Below are 27,786 nucleotides of genomic sequence, written 5' to 3' on the forward strand. Positions count from 1 at the left end.
GCAAAAAGAAATACACTATTTGCTATCGTTGCTGGATACCTTCCTTCAGACTCAAATCTTAATAATCAGAGTGGCTAGTGTCATTATCTGTGGATAGACAAATCAATGTACACGAGTCTCTCCATTACGTAAACCCCAACGATCCACCAAACACGATTTCAAAATGTATTCAGTAGTTTATCCTGAACTGAAACTGATTCATAAACTGCGATATCTATATTGGGAAATAGTCAAAAAATAACATAAGAACTTATCCGCTTTTTCTAATTTGAAACAGAGAAAACAAACGGCAATGAAAAAAATATATAAGATCTGTACCAACATGCAAAGGCAAATGCATTATCGAGTAAATGCTATTGAATAGTATCACCAAGAGAACATGGCATATCAAATTCAGTTGATAAACTGACTCATGTAACGAGGTCACATGTTAATGTTCAAAATTTCACAACCGTTAGTAATGATCGAAGAAATTTTGCTCACGCCAAAGAAGCAGTTATTCACATTCTTCTACATTTCTGGTCATAAATATATATATATATATATTTGTAGTTAAAATAAACTTGTTCAACAAAATAAAATTTTGATTGATAATCAGAAAAACGCGTGTGAAACGGAAGCGTCACATGGCATTTTTTGTACTCCTTCATTTCCAGATGAAGATAGACATCTGAGAAATGACAGTGCCAATGTAGTGTTAATGTGTTGAAAAAAGAACTACCTCTCCAAAACGTGTTCTGAAAGGAACGAAATAATGAAACTATATACATTACTGGTCCTGCCATTATAAAATTCGGATTAACATTTCAAAAACTGACAAAGTACAAGGTTTACATTGAGAATCATATACATAGCCAACAGAAAACACCTTAAACATTTAGTTTTGCTTCTGTAAATAACATAAATAGATTTATGGTTGATCTCTCCGACAGGGATAAACTGAGGAAGTACTATGCAGATAATGTCCATGGTCTTCTGTTTCAAGGGGACATTGATACGACCCAAGAAGTACAGCCTCATCATCCTGTACAACATACAGAACAAGCTCACCACACTCTCCAGGATCAACGCGCAGACAAACCACAGACAACTACAACGTACCAGATAAAATCCTTGGCGAAAACCTACTCTACGCTGGAAGGTGTACCAAGGATAAAGACTAAACGTGTAGTCTTATCTAACATAAAGGCCGATAAACCTTTTGACAGTGTGAAACAGCTCATTCACGACTATGCACATGCTCGCTATGTGCGTGTGACGTACACAAGACTGCTACGCAAGCGCTCATACTATGACGGAACAGATACCTTCACAGTGCAGGTCAATATGGCGTGTGACGACTACACTGGTGATATGAACGATAACTTCTGGCCAGCTGACATCACATGTCGTGACTATGTACCACGACATAGGAAACGGGACAATTATGGGCAATATAGTGATAATGGATATTCATATCAAAATGAGTAAGTTTCTCCTTGTTTCCCTATATATCATGGCTCTAAGTTTAATATCATGGAATATTCGCGGCTTAACACATGATTGTCAAGGTATTGTCAATAATATTCCAGATGATGTTGATATTGTTGCTGTGCAAGAACATTGGCTCAATCCAGATAATGTCCACAGTCTCAATGATATTAATGGTTTTTCACTCATTTCATCTATTTGTAACAAAACAACTTCTTCTCGAGGTGCTGGCGGTGTTGCCATACTGCATAACAATAAGTCCACCTGGAAGCTCCGCAGAATTGCAACCAAGACAGAATTTTTTGTTGCTGCAGTTGTATATGCACATGGATACCCTGATATGTATGTAATGTCTTCCCTACAACCTTCTACTAATGTTCTGCACTCTGTGTATGTAGATGCAGTTGAACAACTCTTTGATATGTATGATATCCTTAGTCAAAAGGGTGATACTTCTATACTGGGTGACCTCAATGCAGTTATCTGTAAAAACATATTATCCCCACGTGATAGTGTGCTTTATAACTATATCACAGAACGGCATCTTATACATGCTGTTAGTACATTACGCAACAACGGGCCTGGCCATACATTTAGAAGTAAGGACGGCAGATTTAAATCGCTCATTGAATACATACTCCTCCCGTCACACCTGACCAATCAGCTTGCCTATTGTTGTGTAATGGATGATTGTAGCTACGCTGTATCTGACCATTACCCATGTCTTACTACTGTATCTAGACAACAGGAACATGTACGCAAATCTGATAGCCTCTATTTTCCAAAATGGCATAAAGCTGACCAATGTGACATTACCGTATACAGCGAAGAGAGTTTCCGACTTCTCTCTACCTCCCCATGAAATTGAATCATACACATGTAAAGATATAAATGATTTACAATCCGCCAGTTCCCGGTGTATTCCTTCGGGTGTTTTTAAAGCACATTTAAAGCCATACTGGAAATCAAACGGACTAAACGATTTGCATTACAATATGCGCGTAGCTAGACGCGAGTGGTTGGTTGATAGTAAACCAAGGACAGGTAACTCGCCTTTGTATATTAATTACAATCAGCTAAGCGGGAATTTAGACGATTACATAGTAAGTCTAAACGGAAACAGCAGTCAGACTTAAGTAGCGAATTAGAAAGGTGCTTCGACGCTGATATGGGTACTTTCTTTAAATCAGTTCGCAAAATGAGGCGACAGAGTCCAGTTGTTAAAGAGCTAGTATTTGGTCATAAATGTGCAAACACAGCAGAAGATATTTGTGAACTATGGGGTGATTACTTTGCAGATCTCGCCAAACCTCATTACTCTCCATTATTTGATAGCAACTTTCTAATAACAGTTAACAGGAAGGTTAGAAATATAAGCCAGAAACAATCCTCATGCAAAGAAGATATTTTATATAAATATATTGAAAGTGATGAAGTGAAGGAACATATCAGTAATCTCCACAAAAATAAATCTCCTGGCCCGGACTGTATTCAAAATGAACATCTTATTTATGGTGGTGATGACATCGTAAATACATTAACGGCACTTTTTAACTCTATTTTAGGATCTGCATATGTCCCTAGCACTTTCAGAAGAGGTGTAATTATCCCAATATATAAAGGTAAAAAGGCGAAAAATGACCCAAAAGATTTTAGAAAAATAACTCTAACTTCTTATATAGGTAAACCTTTTGAAAAAGTCTTATTGGCTAGACTAGAAATCTGGGTGCAAGAATACATACCCTCATTTCCAGACAAGCTCCAATTTAGGTTTAGAAAGGAACATGGAGTAACCACTTCAGTCCTTACTCTAAACGAAAGTTTATCATAATATCTAAGCAGAGGTTCTCCAGTTTATACAGCCTTTATGGACAATGAGAAGGCGTTTGATCGCATATGGCATAATGGACTCTTTTTAAAGCTATATCAAATGGGAATAAAGGGCAAAATGTGGCAGCTCCTATATCAAATTTATACATCAAGCTCTGCTTTTGTGCAATATTGTGGTCTGAGATCAAATGAATATGTTATCAAGCAATGCGTTGGGCAAGGTAGAGTCTTGTATTCCTGGTTTTTCCTTGTTTTTATTAATGATTTGATATGTGAACTTAGAGATTTGGCATTTGTGTAAGTGGCATTAATATCCCATGTATTCTATTGGCTGACGACACAACCCTTGCTTCCACTTTTCCAAAAGGTCTTCAATCATCACTTGATACTGTTTATAGCTATGCTTGTAAGTGGCGTCTAACGTATAACGGTTCTAAAAGCACTTGTGTCATTTTCTGCAAATATAAGAAACGTCTGGGTAATTATTCTTTCAAATTTGGTGATTCAGACATACCAAGAAGTGATTGTGTTAAGTATGGAGGCATTTTACTTTCGTCTGATCTATCTCCAAAATCTAGAGTATATTCATACTGCCAGAAAGCACGGCAATCTGTAAATTCTCTAAAAAGTCTTGGTTTAAATGGTAAAGATCTCCACCCTACTTCCTCTGTTAAAATATGGAAAAGAATGATACTTCCAACGAGCTTTTACGGTTGTGAACTTTTACCCATTTTTCGAGGTAAAGATTATGACTTGGTAGAAAGTACACAGAGATATTTTGCCAGATGCATTCAGGGTTTCGGTAAGCGCTTTTCCTCTGCTTCAGTGCTAAGTAACCTTGGATTGTGGAGCATGGATGGTTATATAGATAAATGTAGACTATTATTTCTCGGCAAGCTGTGCAACAGCAAGTGTAACTCTTCTTTTAAGGATATTTTCTGTGTACATTTAGCCACCTTTCAAAACAGAACAGCTGTCTTACACAGTATATGTGACACACTTATTCAAACCAGTTTAAAATACAGTCTCCTCAATTATCTTAGTGACCATCTCGATTTTGGAAGGTTTAGATGTAAATCGTCACGGCGAAGAATAACTATTAATTGCATAAATAAATCTGAAACTGAACGATGGGTTTCTCAAGTGTGTGTAAGGCACGATATGAATAGATATCGCTTGACCTACAACTTCTTTGGTGTACATAGATTGTATTGTTTGATGTATTTTTACCGACAGTTTAAAGATATATTACAGTTTTGTGTACAAATCAGCTCAAGGGGAAAATTCTCAAAACATTGTGAACTCTGCAAAAGATATTGTAATGATTATGACTGCCATGTAATTCTACACTGTGAACACTTAACTATATGTACAACAGAAATAATTTCTTTTCAAAACTTATAGATCTCTTTGATGTGGATGTTTATGTACAAATAGAATTATTATCTGAAGATGAAATGTTATCACTATTTTCTGGGGGTGAACCACTAGTTACTAACGATATTGATGAAATGTCATGGATATGTATGATTGTCCTCTTCTGTAAATACCTATATTCCTTGCTTCCCTCACTAAACTGTGCATTCTAGACCTTTCATTTTTCTTTTTACATATGTGTGACTATATGAATGTGTTGTGAATATATTGCTATGATTATGTTGCTGTAAATATTTCATGTACATGTTCATAATGATCTTCGGAATATAATCTGGAGGAAATAAAGAGATTCATTCATTCATTCATTCACCAAGAGAACATGGCATATCAAATTCAGTTGATAAACTGACTCATGTAACGAGGTCACATGTCAGGCGTACACTGCTGTGTTGCCAAGTTAGTAATGCATTAGGACAGATATATTCTTGGAGTTCAGGGACTGTTGTTTATGAAGAGCACACAATGTGACGTTGAGGACCAACAGACGGACTTGTGTTGTCAAATCGACTAGTGTCCATAGAGCATCGACAATTCACCACATATGCCATCGGCGGATAATTGGTTACAAGGGGGATACGTGCAGTTTTGACAGTTACAAAGGGTTAGCATCCCTGGACAAGTTATTCTATTAACTACGAAGCAACAACGAGACAAGCTCTCATCAGAGATAAGATGTCTCTCTTCGTTGCAAGGTATCTTTTCCTTATCGACCTTCATTATGAGCAACGCGAGGTGGAATTGACAACAGACGTGAGCAAATGATGCATTAACATACCACTTAATCTCTTTCAACTCTGTACATCTCATCTAAACACATCACTTAATCGCTGTACATTTCAATCTGTAATACTATCTTCCTGGCTTCCTTTGGATACTATATATTGCTTGTATCATATTCTGTCATTCACACCATGAAGGGGCAAGAAGTAGCCCAGAAACGTTGTGTTGTAAATATTTCAGAAGTTGTAAATCCATACCATACGTTGTTGTGTGAGTAAATGATGCTTATAGAACAGAAATAATACTAGCTACAATATTTTTTTCAAACACTTAAGGGTTTTTAGCTATAACTCTCACAAAATGTGACGTCCTCTGCGTTGACAAGAAATCCTTATTTTGGTCTGCCACTCATTATGTATGAGCACTGTCATATGACTACCTATACTGAGTCAAAAAAGAAACTTCACATTCTCTCTTCAGGGCACTATAAAAGAACAAGAGATGGTAAGATGGTTAAAATTGTTATTATTTCATTGCTGAGATCTGTGTGATGTACTCGATACACTGACAGTGCCATAATCAGTTCCATTAGGCTACACCGCCGTTCCAAAACATAGGTATACAGAATGTCAAGTCATAAGAATAAAAATGCGAAATTTCTCAGTTTAATATCGTGTATGGCCGCCCCGTGCATTCACCACTGCCAAACACCGTCTCCTCATCGACTGCCTGATGCTTGTGAACACGTGGTTGGGGATTCTGCGCCATTGCTCTTGGAAGGCAGCGCCAAGTTCCTGCAAATTCTGAGGTTGGTTCCTAAAACCACGAAGCCTTCTCCCAAGTGCATCCCAAACGTGCTCTATTGGATTAAGGTCAGGGGACCTCGATGGCCAGTCCATGACGTTGATTCCAGCGTTTTGAAGGAAATTTGGTGTCAACATCGCGGTATGCGGCCGAGCATTATCATGCTGGGAACTGTAGACCTGGACCATGTGCCGCCATGAAAGGAACGAGTTCAGGGGTGAGAACCTGGTCGCGGTTAGCAGCAGCTGTGAGGTTTCCACGGATGACCAGAAGACGGGAACGGTTGTTCCCACAGAAAGCACCCCACGCCATGCAACTTCCGCCCCCGAATCTGTCGACTTCCTGTACACAACATTGGGCAAACCGTACACAACGTCGTCTCAAGACTCTGTGCCTGCCGTCCGCGAATCTGAGGGTAAACCTGGATTCATCGCTAAAGACGACTCGATTCCAGTCTCTCTGGGTCCAACGGGTGCCGTTGGGGCCACAGCAGACGTTGACGTTGATGAAACGGCGTCAATATTGGCCCACGATATGGACGTCGAGAATGGAGTTTGGCAGCCCGCAACCGATTTCGAATGGTTGCACATTTGACAATCGTGGCATTTCAAGTACCGTTAGAACTGTGGTTTTAAAGTGTTTTTTCAATTCTTGAGGCCAATGCAAACACATGCATATGAAGAAAACTTCGATGCGAAGATCACATGATCGACTGCACGTGCAAAACCTGATTTGGCACTAACGTCATTTGCACGACGAATGGATGGGTTTGAGTGGGTTTTGCTAACGTTTTTTCTAGAGTCGAAAGATAGGGATCCCATTTCGGATACATAGATTTATCATCAGAGAAAAATCATTCATTATTTTTTCAAATTACATTTTGTGAAGTTTCTTGTTTTACTCAGTATATATGAAGGTATACTGTCTGACCAATATCATTGTCAGAGTGATTTGTTTAAGTGACGCATATTTTTGCATTTGTCAGTTTAATCAATCAATGTGTCACCTACACTGGAAGAAACAAAGTATCAGTGCAGACCAAAAACTATTAAAACTGACATAACATCTGGAATTTACACACCAGGGCTGATGTAAGTAAGATGACAGAACTGTACTATAACGTTGAGATGAATGTCCATGTATGCCTTCCTACGGGGATGTCATGGTTACCCACTGAACCATGATGGCGGTAAAACACAACGTGATGTTGACCTGTTTCACGAAATCTGACAAACAGTATAAGGCTGGTGCAATTTATCAATGGATGCGTATGTATGAGTGTTTACATATAATCCTAATTTTGGCACCGAATTTGCAGTGTAGGTCAATCGTTCACGCTTCTCTTCAATGACCAGTCACTCAGACACAAACATTGGTGAATCATTTGCAATTATCGCCATTAATGGGGAATATGTCATCTTTATTGACGCGTTACCATCCGCCATAAAATAGAAACAATATATAGGACCCACGTTTCCTCCGTCCATCACTAGTACTTCATTTCTAGACATGGTTAGACATGACAAAGACATTTGATATAAAATGCCATATACTGGAGATGAGAGTACCGTATTTGCGATGCGAGTACCGATTTCTAAACCAAAGCCTGTCTCTAACAGCTTCACGTTGCCCTTTTTAGGGCTTATCTTGTTTACAGGCTGTCGTAATCGTTGATGAGTTCAGTGTTGAAAAGAACGCATTTGCCAGAAGTAATAAGAATCAGTCAAATACGTTACATGGCAGTGCTGCCTAACCAACGCTTCCACCAGTTCAGAAGTACATACACTGACGTTTTTAACTATCATGTTGGACATGTCGAACTGATGTAAGATGCCTTTATCGTCTCTGTGTCATAAAGTGTAAGACTCAATAACATGATTGAGTGAGTTTTACGCCGCTTTCAGCAATATTCCATCAATAACACCAGAAATGTGCTTCACACATTGTACCCATGTGTGGAATCGAACCAGGGTCTTCAGCGTGACGAGCGAACTCTTTAACAACTAGTCTACCCCAACGCCCCATGACTCAATAACCGCATCAATGCGACAAAGATGTCTTCTATGGTCCACGGCCTGTTGATCTGCTGAGAAGTAAGATATGTTGTGTTGCACATAGTGGAACGGAGTTTTGTTATTAAGAATCAGTAAATGTACAACATCAACTGATCATGCATTCTTTCAATAACCTATAAGGAATATAAGGTTAAATATTCATCTTCTAAACAAGTAAAGTATAACTAACCATTATTGAGAATTGCGGTTATTATGTGATATAGTGGATGCTATCACTGCTTAGTAATTAATAAAGGGATATAAAACACAATAACTGTGAGTAATAGACTTTTAAAAATTAGCTATATATGAATCACCCATGGGTATAGACTGTAGTTAACAGTAATTCTCCGATCACGAGATACGACTTGAGACCAATCAGAACTATATCATCGGGACATGTGACAAGGGTGGAGCGGACTCGAACACTTTAAAAAGACATCGTCAGAACTAGCAAAGTGGTGCGGGTTTCAAAGACAGCAGAACGTTCACATCGTGATCGTTGCAGTTCCACGTTTGGTCAAAAGCTTGCCCTGTCCTGTCCAGTCCGAGTCACCTTGTAATGAAGAGTGAGTAAGTGAGTTTGGTTTTACGCCGGGGCGGGGGACACAAGAAATGGGCCCTCCACACATTGTACCCACGTGGGGAATCGAACCCGGGTCTTCGGCATGACGAGCGAACGCTTTAACCACTAGCCTACCCTACCACCCCTTGTAATGAAGTGGGTGAGTTTAGTATTACGCTGCACCCAGCAATGCTCCAGCTATATGGCGGTTGTAATGAAGAGACGGAATGAGTAAACCCATGTGAGAGTAGAACGTGGGGTTGATTTCATTATTTGTATGAATGTGCGCCAGTACATGAATGCAATGTGGTTAGTTAGGAGTCATGGCCGTCCAACTCTTCACTCCTTGACTAAGCATCACTCGACGGACGACATGAGTGTAAAGCTTGAGCTTAATTCTCAACAGAATAATTTAGAGTGAGTTAATATTTAACGTCACATCGGCAATATTTCAGCCATATCGTGAATAATTTAGAACGGCCATATTAATAGGTCACTGTTGTAGGGTCTAATGACATCCAATCGGCAGTTACGATATAGCTTTTCATGTCATCACATTAAATATGTAAAATAGTGACACTTAATGCATCAGAAAAATGTGAAGTTTTGGATTGCCATTGAAACTTCCATGTATGGTTGTTAGACCAACGCAGCATTTGGACCTCAACAGCTATGACTGGACGACGTGCGCTATCGGATGGAAACAACGATGCACAGGTTTACGATTCTGCAAACTTTTGAAGATGAATTGTGCGTTACGCATGGTTCCATATGTTGTGCACTAGCTTGCAGCACCAGCTTTAATAAAACTAATCCAACGAGGAGGGTTGTTATGAAGCAGTGGTATACGTTGCACGACAGTGTTTTAACTGGTTTACATTTTACCTGTAGCTTCAGCAGTGAGGGGAGGCGGTGTACCTACCTGACAGGTTTCCCCATTGACGCTGTGAACAGCATAGACATTTATCGATTTTTTTCTAAGGTATACTATTGGAAAAAAGTAACTGTGCACAGCATAAGATCAACACTATTTGAAAAATTAGAAAAGAAACCCTAAGTAAACATGTAGCAACGAACTTTGCTTGACATTTGAGATTGCGTATCGTACGTGAACTTACTTACTTTTTGCGTGCTTTTCGACACCTGAAGTACACACTCATGATACATCCCATAGTCGGATACAACTTGTCATTTTCAATGGCAATAGAACAGGGATAAGATCATTTCATTTAAGGACAGAGACGTAACTTTGTGTGTGTGCGTGCGTGCGTGCGTGCGTGCGCGTGCGCGTGTGTGTGAGAGAGTAACGAATTATTGCCTCACATTGCATCTCAAGCCACAAGAATACAGGCATTATATGTGATACTCATGACCTGGACACTCTCTGCCTAGACATTTCTTTCAAGTTGGATTACTGTTAATGAGAAGTGAATGTTACCACAATTGTTCTTATTGCTATTGTCAATGCTCTTGAATCTGTATTGCCACAATCACTGGCAATGTCTTAGTGATACCTTTGTATTGAAGAGTGAAATTAGTTAAATCTAGAATACAATTGATAATTGCATCACATTTCATAGTTGGTTACACACGTCCTAGTTCTTTTACGGAACGATAACTGGTTAACGTTTTAGTTTCAGATTGGGAATCAACAAATCACAGGGTCAATTGCATAAATCGATGTCTATATACTTACGGTGAAATAACAGTTGTGGGTTAATGAGTCAGTATTGCACTGGACACGTGTACCATTTCTTTGCTTTCTCTCGTTCCAGGAGTTTTATGTGTACCACTGTACCTCAATAATTGTTATGTCTAATATATTAAAGTATTTTGTTCTCAATTCAATAAGATGTATATTTTTTTTCAGATTGTGAAGATTGTCTGGTAATGAAACGAATTATACACGTCCTTGAATGGAAACATACACTAAGAAATCACTTGACTCTTATTGTAATTTAAAGGTACCAAATCACTATGATCAGTCTTGATTAATATAGCCGATCACTGCAGTGCCACATTTTATCGAAGGGATTTTTTCTCAGTTTAGTCGTGCTTTTGAATAATTATGATCATAGACAACGAAATGCAGAAGTGCGTGTGTATCAAATTTGGGGTCCTTATAATTAAAAGGTACATTACAAAACAATGGTGTATTATCATTATTTGTTTTGAACAGTCGTGGATGGGGTATAGTGCAAGAAGGTCATGTACCTTAACCGTATTTTAATAGTATAAAATTAAAAGCTGATAAATAGGTTCATTAAAGTGTCCTGGTATTTTATTGTGGCCAGTTTCTGTTGATCTAAATATCAAGCGGATAACGGAACTCATTAAAAGCTACCACGGCACACTTCAGAAAAATTTCCATATCTATCTTACGCTGTAGAAATGCTAATTCAATTTAGCATATTGAAATGTAATCAAGCTGCATGTCTTAATATATGCAAGCTGGGAAAGATGAACAGTCTTTTAAACCAAATGACCAAATGATATAGGAGAAAAATCCATTACCATTCAGCTTATAAGACAAGTCGATTTCATAAACATTTACTACTTACTACTTGAAAATCTTACAAAGTGTGTGACTCACTCTCTATCGGGATCGACTGACTATCGGTGAAATGGTAGTGAATGACGACCAACTTCCGGTTAGGCATAGACAGGGCTTAACCCCTGTGTTATATATCGTTTATAATTATTAAACAAAATGTATACTGTTAAACTAAATATCATCGAACGGAAAACGGAGCTCATTTAGACCTACCACGGCACACTTGAGAAAAAAACTTATATAGCTACCTTACACTGCATGTATAAATGCTAATTCATTTTAGTATGTTGAAATGTACCAACTTGCTTCTCTTAATATATGCAGGCTGCGAATATGCACAGTCTTTGAAACGTACATAAAATGCCTTTCCAATCCTGAAGAATCAATTAATTAATGCTTTGATCAAGCAAAACGGTATAAACATTACGTTTGTTGGTTTTCTCAGTTCAAAGTGATCATGTATGATATGGATTGTTTGGCATTTCGTTATGGTGGTCCTTCCCCAGTTCTTGACTTTCCCGATATGATTACATTCTTTTGCAAAATTTTAGGCTGACATGCCATACAGGCCACTGATATACGACGGAAATGGTCTCATATCACATCTCAAATAATTCAGAGATTATATAAACATACTATGCAATTTTGTCAGAATACATTTTACTGACAGCATGGGGCGGCGGGGTAGCCTAGTGCTGAATGCATTCGCCTTTCACGTCAATGGCCTGTGTTCGATTTTCCACTGCTGCTGTTTAAAACATCCTGTTTTCTTATATAGCATTCCATTTATTGAAAATCAAAAGCCAAATCTGACTGACAAAACTTCATTCCTTCACACCTACAAGATTAGTTTTAACCAGATATGTCCATCTTCTCAGATACATTGGTACATGTATTCAGCTGTGATGTGTGTATGTAAACTGTAGTATTACGTACACCAGTATGTGGCTGGTACAATACTACATCAAAGTACCTTATTATAGTGTGGAATCGTGTAGACATCTGTTTTACTTCAGTTTTCTGTGGACCCGTGAAGGTCCGGGTTAGAATGAGGCTTCAGTAACCCATTAGAGGCGACAAACGGGATCGGGTGGTCAGGCTCGCTGACTTGGTTGACACATGTCATCAGTTCCAAATTGCGCAGATCGATGATCATGGTGTTGATCACTGGATTGTCCGGTCCAGATTCGATTATTTACAGACCGCTGCCATATAGCTTGAATATTGCTGAGTGTGGCGTAAAACTAAACTCACCCACTCACCAGTTTGGTGTGGTGTAGTATGGCAGTTGACCCTAACATTACCCATGTCTTTTACTGTAACAGTAAGTAACAATGAAGTCAGACTTGAAAGAATGTTTTCAACTTCATTAACGGTTCTTTTCCGATGTAGCATATTCTTATCAAGCAGATGAAACAAGTGTCAGTTCACGTTTCCGAATCATTTGACTCGAGCCCATCACTGTTTGAAATAACTTTCGTATATCTCACCATGTCAGTGAAACGAAGTATATATAACTCACATTTGTTGCAAGGCAATGGGAGGAGTATGGGCCCAACGTATTGCATAAAACAAACAGACAGGGTATATATACTCTCCCACAAAAGAAACGCATCTTAAAAATAGCAATTTCATGTAGCAATGAATTAAAACGTGATTCATTTTACCAATGGTTTTGGTCTGTTTATGAGTCCTATGGTGTTTATGTTTTGAAACATCACAGCAAAACGCACCATCCGTAAAATACCCGTAGGTTGATCGCTGTTTGTCAATTATTCACTGTATTTGGAATATTGTTTACGAACGCAAAATGTCACGTCTAAGTGAAGCCAACCGTCATATCGCCATTTGTTTGCTTGAAGCTGGCCAGTCTCAACGTGCAGTTGCCCGACGAATGAATGTTCACAAAAGCACAATTTCTCGGCTCTAGGAGAGATATCGCCGGCAGAATGCGGTAGCAGATGCCCCTCGCAGCTGGCGACCTCGAGCGACCACTGCGGCGCAGAATCGCTACATCCGGGTACATCACTTGCGTCATCGAACAGCTACGACGACCAGTACACCTTGACAAATACCCGGATTGAGGAGGCTTTCTGCACAGACCGTCAGGAACAGGTTGAGAGAGGCTGGTTTACGTGCCAGAAGACCTTATTTTAGCCCTGTGCATCGACAACAACATCGTCGACATCGAGTTCAATGGTACACCAACGTTCAGGCCTGGAACCTACCGAATTGGTGAAGAATCTGGTTCTGTGATGAATCACGATTTCTATTGGAACGACGCGATGGAAGAATTCGGATGTACAGACGTCGACGTGAACGTTTCGCCGACGCTTGCGTTCCCCAGGTGGACAGATTCGGCCGGGACAGTGATATGATGTGGGGAGCGATCACCTGCCGTAGGAGAAGTGATTTGGTGATGACCCAGGGCAACCTGACAGCTCAACAGTACTGTGACGAAATCCTACGCCCACACCTCCTTCCAATCATTGATCGCCAGAGGGAGTTGTTTCAACAGGACAATGCCAGGCCCCATACAGCACGTCAAACTAGAGACGTCCTCCAGAACCACAACATGAATGTGCAGGCCCTCAAGATCACCGGACTTAAACTCGATCGAACATCAGTGGGATGCCCATGACAGACGGATGCGACGCCGTAACCCTCAGCCCCATACACTTCAGCAACTCGCACAGGCACTACTGGCAGGGTGGGCTGCGATTGGGCAACACGAAATTCTTAGACTTATTCGTTCGATGCCGAGGCGATGCCGTGCAGTTCTGGATGCCCACGGTGGTCACACGAGATATTGACTTCAGCGCCACCACGCGTCTCAATATGACACTCAAACTGACTTTCCTCGAGTTGGTGCCAAAGACGGATAAGTCTGCATTCCCTGTGTGCAATTTCGCTATATTCCATTGACTCATAAAGCCTACAAGATGTTTCAAAATAAACATAAAAATACAGTTGAAATTCCTATATGCGTTTCTTTTTTAGAGACGATATGTATGGTGTATGTTGATTAGCAGGTGGTGACACAACATTAATTTTGCCAGCGTCACCTGTAGTTCTTCAACTAAACATTTATCGATGTATCTTGAATGCATTCATTATTAAAAAAACCAAAACAATCAGTTTAATTAACCGGATTGCGAACGTCTTTTAACAAATTATTAATGTACAGGCTACTCTGGTGTGTTGAGTTGACTGACGTGTATGGGTTTACATTACTGGCGGGGTAAACGATGAGCCCTGCGTTGTTTCCCTTGCAGAGTATGAACGAACGCTAGAGTGCATGGATGAGAGCAAGATTGTCAGCTGTAATGGATTAACATAATCATTTTGGCTAGGGTCACTGACCGGAACCAACTGGTTACCGAAAGAGTGAGTGAGTTTACTTTTACTCCGCTAATATCAATATTCCGGCGATATCACGGAGGGAGATTCCAGACAGGAGGAACCCAGGAACCGGCCCCGTAAAACTCTGTCTTCCCATTCTCATAGTAATTATAAAATACGTTAATCAGGCGAAACGGTATGAACGTTGTTGGTGTTCTCAGTTCAAAGTGATTATTTATGGGACTAAGTGTTTAGCATTTCGTTTCCAATTTAGTTTCGTCAAATCAAATAATTTACGCCAGTATGATACCTATTAGCCAACGAAAGCCAATGTCAGTAAGGGTATTGTTCACTTTTTGTGTCATTACCTGTAATTCCTACCGCCATGACCACCTCAGTGTTAAGTGACAATTGATGCTTTTCAAAACACCCATTTTTTCTTATGTAACCTCACTGGTAATGTACTTATACAATGAAATCCCAACCATACTGACAAAATCTAATTTGTTCACACTTCCAAGATAGATATATTGTTATTCAACTATGAGATTTGTGATAACACGTAAGTGGTTTCTACTTTCACTAACATACCAGATGCCTCTAAGTGCCATTTTAGAAAGGTCAATGACTGATTTTAACTTTATTGGCGTTTCGACACAGATAATAGTATCGTTATTAAGCATTTGAAACAGGTTACAGCTAACACACACATAAAACTTTATTGGAGGAATAAAGAAGTTGAAAACAATATGCGACCGAAACTGTAGATGTGCTGAGTTGATACGAAATATCTCTGGCATATTTACGGGACACCGGTTGGTAACATTATGCCATTGTTATACAACTACAGGTACACAGACACTACACCATACTGCACCTCTCCTGTCAGCTGACATGCACTATTACTGGTCTACCTACACTGTGTGGTAGGTAGATGAAATGTCTGATAAAGGTACTTACCCAACGTTGTCTCTCACGTTCCTGAAACAGAAGATGTTTTGATAAATTCCCAAGCCAATTTGCCACGGGGTGCACGTCAAAGCAAAGTAAAACAAATGAGGTACATTTCAGGCAAGAACACAGATGAGTCACTGACCATTTGTGCATGTCCGAATCAACCAATTGGTGGATGACCCCCAACTCATCGACAAGAATGAAATACACAAAAAACTAAGACATCCCCGATTCATCTGTACAATTTTATCAGTGCCAATGACCAATCACCGCGACTTACGTCTCCCAGTCATCTGAACCAAGTCCGTCACTGTTTGAAATAGGTTTCGAAAATCTCACCGTGTCATGTCGATCAATGAAACAAACTCATACTGTGTTGACTGTAATGAATGTGTTCGCACTAGTGACAGGGTAAATGACGAGCCCTGCTTTCCCCAACAGACTATGAATGAACGCCAGAGGGCAGAGATGAGAGATTGTCAGATTTATTTCCTTTTCTTGACAACATGAGTGACTTAGATATTTTGGCTAGATTTGTATATTGGTTAGACTGATTGAAGTTTGCTTTGCGTTACATAAATATTTGCGTGAACCTCTGAAACAGACGTTGAAAATGATTCAGATATTAGAGACATGTCTACCATTATTATTCAGAAAAGGTGAACAAAGTGCTCTTTGTTTTGCCATTTGCCTAGGTTGGATCACTGACCAGCCGACCAACCAACTAACTGGCTACCGGAAGAGTGAGTGTGTTTAGCTTTACCCAGCCATATGACGGTGAGGGACACAAGAAACGGGCTTCACACATAGGGGGGCAGAACCCGTGACTTAAACATGAATATTGGACGCGTTAATCAGTAAGCTACCTCAATGCCCCTGCAATGGAAAGAAGCAGGGACCTGAATATGTATACATAGTAGGAACCAAAGTTTATAACTATTTTTACTCATATATTTTAAGTAAGTCTGCCAAGGCCTTCTGATTTGATTTTGCTGTTGTTAACCAAGTAGCATGACATCACCTGGGTTTGTCTTCAGGCCTTACTTTATGTAACAACACATAGAGATGTTCGATGTTTCTACTGTTCAATGATATAGGGGCAGTTATATTAACTATGACCTATATCTGATATGTTGTGGTCAACGTCATTGTCTGTGAGAGGAACTATTTAACCAGACTTGGCAAATTAAACGCATGTTGTTTTGTGATTTGGTATACTTCTGCTGTGGATATACATAGTACAACGTTCAGATACACGTTATATTCTGGAATTATCATTAGAATGGTATCTGTCTGAGTATGTAGATGTCAGGTCAGGTATCTACGTGTCAGGCTGGGTATGTAGGTGTCAGGAAGACCATTACTGGAATTTTGCTGAAAGTTGCGTAAAAGTAAACTCACCCACCCACCCAATCACAACATTGAGATACACGTTTTTTTTCTGAAGTTATTATCTATCTGGAAACGTTGTGTTTGGACACCATGTGCAGGTCAGGTATGTGGGTGCATGACTGGATCAGGTTCAATTTGATGGTATCTTCTAGGATAAACATGTAGGTTCTGTATGTTGGTATCAGGCAGGATATGTAGGCATGAGGTATGTAGGTATCAGTGTAGATATGTAGGTATCACTGTAGGTTTGTAGGTATCAGTATGCGTATGTAGGTATTAGTTGGGGAATGTATTTCCAATGTCCGCTTCATATTTGCAATGTCGGGTTCAGGTTGGGTATGTAGGTATAATGTTAGGTGTGTCACAACTGACTGGCTATGTAGACACGTAACTTGATTTGTGTTTTATACTAAGTGGCGAGAGGCAGATGCGCACGGGTCTGTACTCATGCCAATAATCGTTTGAAGTTAAGTAAAATCGATTATGGAATAAACTTTTTATGGATGAGACTGCCCGGCAGTTAAACCAGAGAGGATGTCTTGTCCTTACACTGAAGCACTTGTACCATGGGATTTCCTTATGCAGGTTATGTTTATAGAAGTATTGTGAATGAACACTCTGTGGAGAGTGTAAGGGTTATGGGTGTGAACCTATCCACTAGACTAACACATCTGGGTTGCACGACTCGTAGCGGTTGTTCAGAATTTCAGAATGAAAGCACAAACCGATTGAGAGACATGCAATGAAACCATCTAATATTGTCCCAACTCAGATATTGGATATCGCATTCATCCAGACTCTTGCACAAATGTAACATCTTATTCTCGTCGCTATATGGCTGACATATTGCCGATGTGACGTTAAATTTACGCTCATCCATTATATTGATGCATTTTGATTACGAGAGAAGGTTATCCATGTCAGGTGAACGGCGATTTTTTTCAATAGTGCACGTGATATCAACACAACAAATCATCGTCATCCTGTCATGGATATCACGGGCAATTCCCGTGCGGCACGAGCCAGATATAACACTGCAGCGGGGAGTGAGAGCTGCTGTTTGAACGAGGCGGGAAGAACGTCCCATGACTGTCAGTGGCTTAACTCATGTTTTGTATTTTTTGCAGCATCATTACTTATGAAAATATTATATCAATTCAATATCCAACTAGGCAAGTGGAGTGGGGATGTACTTCAGCAAAACAACTTTAACATCGTAGGGTGAATGAGTTGAAGTCGTGTTTATATGCAATGTTCAAGTATGAAAAAATGCAAGTTGATGGTTATAAGAAAACGATCCACAGCGTACTATTCCATAATATACGACAGATCATACATGTCATGATTATCATTTTTGGTTGACCTGACTTCACAATTATTATGCCTCGAGTGCCATTTCGTCCTCTTGCCAAACAAACAGGATGGAGAATATATCTAATCGGGACTGGGGTTAGCACAGTATTTCAAGCGTGTGCTCCTCACGCGGAAGGCCTATAGTTAGGTTCACACATGTGTTTAGTTAGTGAAGTCAGTTCAAAGTATTCTCTATATTGGTGACAGATGGGTACAATGTGTGAAGCCCATTTCTGGTGTCCCCCGCCGTGATGTTGCTGGAATATTTCTAAAAGCGGCGTAAAACCAAACTCAGTCAGTTTATGTTGGTGACAAAATACTTTATTGGTATAAAACAAAACGGACATGAAGCAGTGGTATACGTTGCGCGACAGTGTTTTAACTGGTTTACATTGTACCTGGGTGGTGGGGCACACTTTATTTCAACCGATTTCACGAGTTTCATTGGTCATTTATCAAACTTTCAGGACAGAATGCGTGTGTGGGGTTGTCAAGCCTGCATCAACGCCAATGTTGGTCACAGGTGATACTGAATTTGTGAATTGACTTTCAAAAACAAATCTTTTCAAGGGTATGTCACGATGCCTAGTGTCAAATCATACATATTCCGATATTATCCTGTGAACAGTTTACAACGATTAAGTAATAGCCCACAAATCATTTTATGTTTTTGCAATAAAATTGTCACAACGTCAAATAATGCACAGCTACTTTATTCCAATAGTATATAATTATGTGTGGGGAGCTAATTATTGCCTCACATTGTATGTCAAGCCACAAGAAGACTGATTTTGGGTCCTAATAATTAAAAGGTACATTACAAAACAATGTGGTATTATTATTATTTGTTTGAACAGTCGTTACAATTTAAAGCTTCTCTTACCTACATCCCAAAGCAGCTGATGACACAGCCTGGTGTGATGACACAAATTTGGATGGGGTATAGTGCAAGAAGATCAGGTACCCTAACCGTATTTTAATAGTATGAAATTAAAATCTGATACATAGGTTCATTCAAGTGTCCTGGTATTTAATGTGGCCAGTTTCTGTTATATTAGATACGGCGCTAACATTATACTGTCCTTCGTGAGAGTAATTCATCAACGTAATTGGTCCCTTCACTTTGTGAAACACCGGCAATGAGACGAAACATTTCTACTCATTTACTCCTCTCATTGTTTGGGGAGAGCAGAGAGCTTGAGACCCTGACACTTTTCATTTCCAGTATGACGTCTTAACACTTGTTGTACAAAACATTGCAAATCTTGATATATTTTTGTTAGGAAGGTTGGTTGATGGTGAACTGAGAGTGTCAGTGTTACAAACATTTAATACCTTCATAGACACGAGTTATGGATAATGATAGAAAGCAGCACAGAAAGTGTCACTTTTGTCTGGCATTTTTATGTCGTATTATACAGAATGTATGCTGTTGATCGAAATATCAAACGGATAATGGGGCTCATTTTAAACTACTATTACACACTTCAGAAAAACTTACATAGCTACCTTACGCTGTAGAAATGCTAATTCAATTTAGCATATTGAAATGTAATCAAGCTGCATCTCTTAATATATGCAAGCTGAGAAGTCTTTTGAACCTAAATAAATGCCTTTGCAATCATGAAGAATTGATTAATTAATACGCTGATCAAGCAAAACGATATAAACATTACGTTTGTTGGTTTGCTCAGTTCAAAGTGATCATGTATGAGATGGAATGTTTAGCATTTCGTTATAGAGATCCTTGCCCATTTTCCCGACATGATTACAGGTTTTGCAAAACTTTAGGCTGACATGCTGACATAAGCCAATGAAATACAACGGAAATAGTCTCATATCACATCTCAAATAATAGAGAGATTATATAAGCATGCTATGAATTAATAGATTTATAGAATAGATTTTACTGACAGCATGGGGCGGCGGGGTAACCTAGTGCTGAATGCATTCGCTTTTCACGTGAAAGGCCTGTGTTCGATTGTCCACCGGGGTACAATACGTGAAACATATCTCATGGATATTGCTGAAATATTGCACAAACGGTGTAAAATCATACTCACTCACTCACTTTCTCGCTCACCACCAGTAGTATAAAAAGAGTTCACACATTCCGCACACTCCGTTCGACGTGCTCGACATTGATCAATTGCTAATTGTGAATCGACGATTTTGCGGCCCGATTCACAATAATGGCCTTGGGTATCGTTTATATCTGGCGTCCTAACAATCATCAGGATTTCGTTGTAGTCATTTACGAATTGCTACCGTCGCTCGTCAGGTAAAGCAATATATTTGCAGGTCAGGATGTGGCAGTTCTCTGTGACAACTGCTGTTGTTTAAAACATCCTGTTTTCTTATGTAGCATTCTATTTATTGAACATCAAAAGCCAAATCTGACAGACCAAACTATAATCCTTCACACATACAAGATTAGTTTTAACCAGATATGTCCATATTCTCAGATACATTGGTATTTAGCAGTGATGTTTGTATGCAAACTGTAGTATGACGTACGTCGCACCAGTATGTGGCTGCTACAATACTACATTAAAGTACCTTATTATAGTGTTGAATCGTGTAGACACCTGTTTTACTTCAGTATTGTGTGGTGTAGTATGGCAGTAGATCTAACCTACAATAACATTACAGAAATCTTTAACTGCCATTTCAGATGTAACAATGACGTCAGACTTGAAAGAGTGTTTTCGAATTCATTGACGTTTCTTTTCCGATGCTAGTATCGTTAGCCAGGAATTGAAACACATGTCAGTTCACGTTTCCCAATCATTTGACTTGTGTCTGTCATTATTAACTTTCATATAACATAATGTCAATAAGTCACATTATCATCTACGTAGGCCAAGACGATATAACATTGATAAATCCAAAGAATTCATTAACAACTTAGACACCGCTAGGATAAATAATCTGAGCCAGAAGGAACATTTAGCCAGACTTGAGAAAGTTGACCTAGTACTGGTGAGTGACATCACTGATGAGGTCGCGCACGTGCTGACAGAGACTGCACGAGCAGCCTTCGGAGACCGAAGTCAGAGAGAAAGAAGGAAGAAAAAATATAAATAACCTAAACCGTGCTTTAGTGTAGCGTGTCATAATGCTGTAATAAAGGAAAAGATTCAATAAAGCCAAACGGCGAATTAAAAAATATCATTCAGTTTATAACAAGGATTTTATAGAACAGCATGAACACGGAGATAATGGTAATACTGACTATGCTACACAGGTTACATGTGATGTTTTAGAAGAAGAAATCATTTCTGCAATTAAACAACTCAAGAGGGATAAGGCATCGGGGATAGACTTAAAATAAGAGAAATATTTGATATATAGTGTTGACTTGATGGTTCCGTTATTAGTTTAACTATTTAATGTCATATTTGAGAAGGATGTTTTACCAGAATCATGATTAACGAGGATAATTAAACCGATTACGTTGGCATTTCAGGGAATACAATGGCCGATCTTGCTGCCAAGGCAGCACTCAACAAATCTGTGACACCACTTCAGATCCCATACTCTGATTACAAAGCTGCTATTAGATCTCATATCCGTGATCTAATGCAAAAGAAGTAGGACACCCGAGTAGGTATCAGTAAATTACATGCAGTAAAACCAACTATCGGTTACACCTACTTGGGTTGTCAGTCCAGATTTGAAGAGGTCATCATACGACGATGTCGTATTGGCCACACAAGATGTACTCATGAGTACTTATTAAAAGGTGAGGATCCTCCGTTTTGTATCCCTTGTGATGAAAGAATCACGGTCAAGCATGTTCCATTACAAGGGATATCTATTTCAAATCACGAACTATGAAGGATCTTTTTAGTAGTATAAGTTCTCATTTAATTATTGAATTTTAAAAAGAACTAGACTTGTTAATTGAGGTTTTGATAATTTACCATTATTTACTATGTATAACATTAATTGTTCTCGTCACGATATGGCTGAAATAATGCCGATGTGACGATAAATTTTAACTCGCTGACTAAACTTATATCAATATATCTTGGAACAGTAAATTATTTGAAAAGAAAAACCATCAGTTTCATAAAACAGATAAGAGTACTTTTAACAAGTTGTACATGTATGGCATAATCTGGTGTATTGAGTATTGAGTTGTAGTGTATGTGTTGTGGCAGGGTAAATGGCGAGCCCTGTTTTGTTTCCCCTACAGACTATGAATGAACGCTGGAGTGCAAGGATGAGAGCAAGACTGTCAGCTGTATCGGATTAACATCATTATTTCTTGCCAACCTGCATGGATTAGATATTGGCACTACGTTCATGTTGATTTGAAGGATTTAACATTGTCTTGCATCGCATATATATTCGCGTGAGCCATTTTCTTTGTATGCTAAATGTAAAGTACTAGAACTATTTGTAAATTCAACAACTGACATAGAAGTTGCGAAAATGATGTTCCATATTATGTGAGCCATATTATTCAAAATAAAGAATAATGTGTTGTTTGTTTTGTCAGTGACCTAAATCAACTGGCAACCGGAAGAAGTTGGGTAACCAAGTGGTTAAAGCGTTTGCTCATTACAAAAAAATACCCGGGTTCAATTCCCCGCATAGGTTCAAAGTGTGAAGCCCATTACTGGTGTCCCCCGCCGTGACATTGCCGAAATGTGGCTGTAAAGTGGTGTAAAAGTAAACTTATTATCTGTCTGGTAACATTGTGTTTGGACACCATGTGCAGGTCAGGTATGTGGTACATGACTGGATCAGAAGCACTTTGATGGTATCTTCTATGGTAGGCATGTAGGTTGTGTATGTTGGTATGAGGTTGGGTATGTTGGTATGAGGCTCGACATGTTGGTATAAGATATGTAGGTATAAGTGTATGAATGTAGATATCAGTCGCGGTAGCTGAGCGGGTTAGGCGGCTGACTTTGTGTGCGGGTTACTTTGTGTTATCATAGGGTTCAGGTTGGGTATGTAGGTTTAAAGTTAGGTGTGTCACAATTGGATTTGCAATGTAGGCATATAACTTGATTTGTGTTTTATAGTAAGTGGCGCGGGGTAGATGCGTATGATGTCATGTCTGTCAGATGAGTCTGTCAATAGTCATTTGATGTTGAGCAAAGTCGGTTATGGATTATACTTTAACCCCACACTGAAGCACCTGTACCATGGGATTTCCTCAGGCAAATAATGTTTATAGACGTATGCCTCACCCGGCAGTACCAGGGCATAGATGGTACAGATAACTTGGCATTGTGAATAAACACGGCCTGGACACTATCCCATTGACAGGGGTAACAATGTCAGTGCTTTCTGCATTCTCTGCATTACATTTTCCATTTACAAACGTTCGACAACTTTCATTTGTTTTGAGCTCTCGACTTTCTTCACTGAAGTTTTCTTTAAGCATTTGAAACTTTTAGTGGAGCAACGCCCTCTCTTTATGCATATTTGCATCCCATAGAACGTCACAGATCATACATATTTTGCTGCATGGAATTGAAATTCTCTCAATATAAAACAATGACGCTACCTTATGAAAGCAGTAAATTGTGTGTTACTTTTGAAAATGTTTCCTTGGGTAGGAAGGTACTTACTCATTTGTAATATGTTGTCTCATATCTAAACAAACACCTGCCATAACAGGTACAACACACTTCCATGACTAACACATGTGTGTGTATATTTGACGTAGTGGATTCTATAATGCATGTACATAAAGCTATCAACGACACTAGTATTGCTATTATGTTAAATTGAAAAGAGATTTAACTTTAGCAATCTGATAGTACTATTTTCAAGTGGTATATGATATTTGAATAGTTCTATTCTTGCTCCAAAATAGCCAGGGAGCTGTTTCAGTATGAATGTACAAAGTCATCTAGTTACCAGCTAGGCGACTGTACACTAAACGATAATAGAAACGTTACCCTCCTACCTTTACGAATTAAAGATATGTTAGAAGGTATAAGTTTACAAGAAAGCTAAACAACGCAGCTTTATGGAAATCACGTTATTCAAATGCATTCATATTTAGGTGAAATGCATGTTTCAGAAGAGGTAAATCGTCCTATTTTCGACCATGCCCGAAATAAACCAATAACAAAGGTTGAAATAAAATTCTCCTTCGAGACAAAGATAAACCATCTAAAGTCACCATTTTTCAACTATTGAAACAAGAAACAGATGTTGTAGAGTGTGTAGCATTGTAAAATAATCATTCCTATGATTTCAGTCTCTTAAAACATGTTCTGCTGATTTGCATTAGTGAAAACAAGTAAAACATGTCTTTAATATTGTAGAAAGGTGTTTAGGAACATCTAAAATGATCTTTGTTCACATCTCTTATTGCAAAGTAACATTTTTTCTATTTTCTGTTTACACATTGCAATATCAGTCGCCAAACCGTAGCAATATTCTAGCAGTATTTGCATCCATTTCACATGTAGAATGATTCTAAGGGTATAAAGAGAGACTTGAATGCATGATATCATACACAAGTACAAAAAATATGCCACCATTAACAGCTGAAGAGAGAGAAAGAGCCATTGGGATGTGTCCAGATGGGGACGACATACAATGCTGTTGCCAAAGCCCTCGGATGCCACCGTATCACGGTTATAAGACTTATTCAGCGCTATAGACAGACTGGGATCACCGTACACAGACCAAGAAGTGGACGTCCAAAATAGGCACCTCCGTAAATAAGGAGGGAGGGTGACGTTTCATTTGGCGTTTAGTGTACTTTATGCTCGTTACTTTAAGTCACTACATTGAGGATGGTGAAGCAACTTCGACAACAGAGGACAGTTGGCTACCCTAAAGAGAGGGAAGGACTGGACTGGAGCTGATCGGCTGCCCCAGCAAACTAGACGATCCTAAAGTACAAACCACGTGTGGCTTTAAACCTATTAAACCCGCATGTCTGGTCCGTTGAGGCACTGGTTTTAACAAATAACCTACCGAGCCACAAAGAGCTTATTCCTTAAAATGTAAGTGTATATATGCCCAAACGCACAGTATCAGAGGTATCATGTGTCGCACTGTAGTTTTGTATCATGTGTGTATGTTCGTACGAGTGTGTACATGTGTATGCCTGTGTGTTCTCAAGGAACTTTTTTATATGATCTGATTCGTGGATAGAGCAGAAGGATTAGCGGAAGTACAAATGAAACTATATCAACATGATACACAAAGCCATTAATGGCAATAGTATTACTGTTTTATTGCATTCAATGTAGGTTTAATAATCGGCCAAAAGTAGTTAATGAGTCAATGTCAATGGACCTGAAAAACCAACGGCATACTCACTACCAGCTCACCGATTGTAGAACGTAAATGGATGGTTCCATGGTTACGTTTTATGAAACATATCCTTGATAACTGCTGTTTATCCTACGTGTTTCTAAATCCGTCTATATGCTCGACGCCCTTGTCTCAAGGGTCGAAAACACCTACAGAGCCCAGGTTTTTCCAAAATTGGAAGTCAAATGTTTATTCAAGTTCCAAGGGAGATTATTATAAATATTTCAAACCCAAACCAATCTTAGAAAAAACATCTTTTTCTTCTTCCAAAAAAAATATATACTACCCAATTTTGAAGATTAGAACATCTAACCATAAATTACCAACTGAGACAGGCCGATAGTTGGGCATTCCACGTGAAGACAGACAATGTCCACTTCGTGTATCAAACGCTGTTGGAGACGAATTTCTATACTTGTTTAGATGTGAAGCTTTTCTCCAACTGCGACGTCAGTCTCTGAACATTAAATATTTCCAAATTTGTCTATCTTTAACAAACTCTTGTCTACTGCCAGTATAAGCGACCTTAAAGGCCTTTCTAAATTACTGAATCATATATGTAATACATTTAATAAATGGAAATATTGTTATCTTATATCTTGCTATCATGTAAGCTGCTGTCTTGCATATTATGTAAATGGAAATACGTTTATCTCATGTACCGTCGTTGGCGGTTTGTAGAGAATAAAGAGTTTGAGTTGAGTTTGGTACCTTATGCTGAGACTAGACTGGAAACAATCGGCTCATCCAGAAATTTAGGCTCGTCATATTAATAAATAGGTTCTACCACTCTCAACTTTTTCAACTCCCTTACCTGGACCCGATTACATTGATATCTCTTCGATCGGCTCTAACTGCTCAAAATGTCATAGTCATAATGCCATCAGATGTACTACAATTCGACCTGTACGTGTGTGTGCGAATGCGTGTGCGCGTCTCTGTGTGCATGAATGCATGCGTGCAGATGTGTCTGTGTATGTGTGTACGTGTGTGGCAATGTTAAAGTTTGTATCAATCATGATGGAATCTTCACGTAAGCAATATGGCACTAGGTGGTTCTTTTACACCAAGAACAATACAACTTTGATTTAGGCATAGCAGTGTTTGCCATGAAGGAGGGTGTAGTTTAGAATTGCTGTGAACCAAGAACTATAGATATGCATACATGCATAAATCACTCGTTTAGCTCGTCTTCCATACTCTTCCAGTAGGAAAACAGCTCAGCTGGGAATGTCTCACAATAGATAAGTATCATTTCATTATCATTCGAGAAAAGCAGCTTGATAAGTAGAGAGAAAGTATGGAACGACTTCCTGTGATGTTTCTTTCCACGGTTATGCAGGTAATATTCCTTGTGTGGAAAATGCCTGTGTGCTGTTTAAGCAATGACCCCTGAAATATGACAGTTTATATGTATGTTTGTAAGCAGTGACATGCACCTCACACATACACTGCTTCGTTTTGTCTGGCATTTATACACAGGGTTTAAGTCCTGTCTACGCTCAGCCTGAAGTTGGTCGTCCTCTACTACCTTTTCCCCGATAGAGAGTGAGTCCCAAACTTTGTAAGATTTCCAAGAAATTAATGTTTATGAAATCGACTTCAATGTTTCAGATATCAGAGACATGTCTAATATATTATTCAGAAATGGTGAATAATGTGTTATTTCTTTTGCAATTTGTCTAGGTTCACTGACCGGAGCCAACTGCCTACCGGAAGGGTGAGTGAGCTTAGCTTTATCCAGCCTTTAGCACTATTCCAGCAATATCATGGTGGGGGACACCAGAAACGGGCCCCACACATAGGGGAATCGAACCCGTGTCTTCAACATGAGAAGCGGACGCTTGAACTAGTAAGCTACCCCACCGCCCCGAGTAGTAGACAGGATGGTGGTTCTGGATCAAGGTAATCTAAAGCTTCATTACATAGATAAAGCTTTAGTTGGATACCTTATTTGTACTGTTATTACCTATACAGAAAGCCTTATTTCCCAAATAATGCTTTAGTTATGT

General features: G+C 39.1%; 1 long non-coding RNA gene across 1 annotated transcript; it reads left to right on the forward strand.

The window, feature by feature from the left end:
• The first annotated feature begins 6,191 nt into the window (after nt 1–6,191).
• On the forward strand, nt 6,192–27,629 carry LOC124256957. Its single transcript, XR_006893143.1, has 3 exons — nt 6,192–6,203; nt 7,769–7,773; nt 27,494–27,629. It is a non-coding gene; the product is annotated as an uncharacterized LOC124256957 (long non-coding RNA).
• The last annotated feature ends 157 nt before the right edge of the window (nt 27,630–27,786 follow it).

Source organism: Haliotis rubra, unplaced genomic scaffold, assembly GCF_003918875.1.
Source record: "Haliotis rubra isolate DU_JTF1 unplaced genomic scaffold, ASM391887v1 Scf1167, whole genome shotgun sequence".
In the NCBI taxonomy this organism is placed as follows: Eukaryota; Metazoa; Mollusca; class Gastropoda; order Lepetellida; family Haliotidae; genus Haliotis; species Haliotis rubra.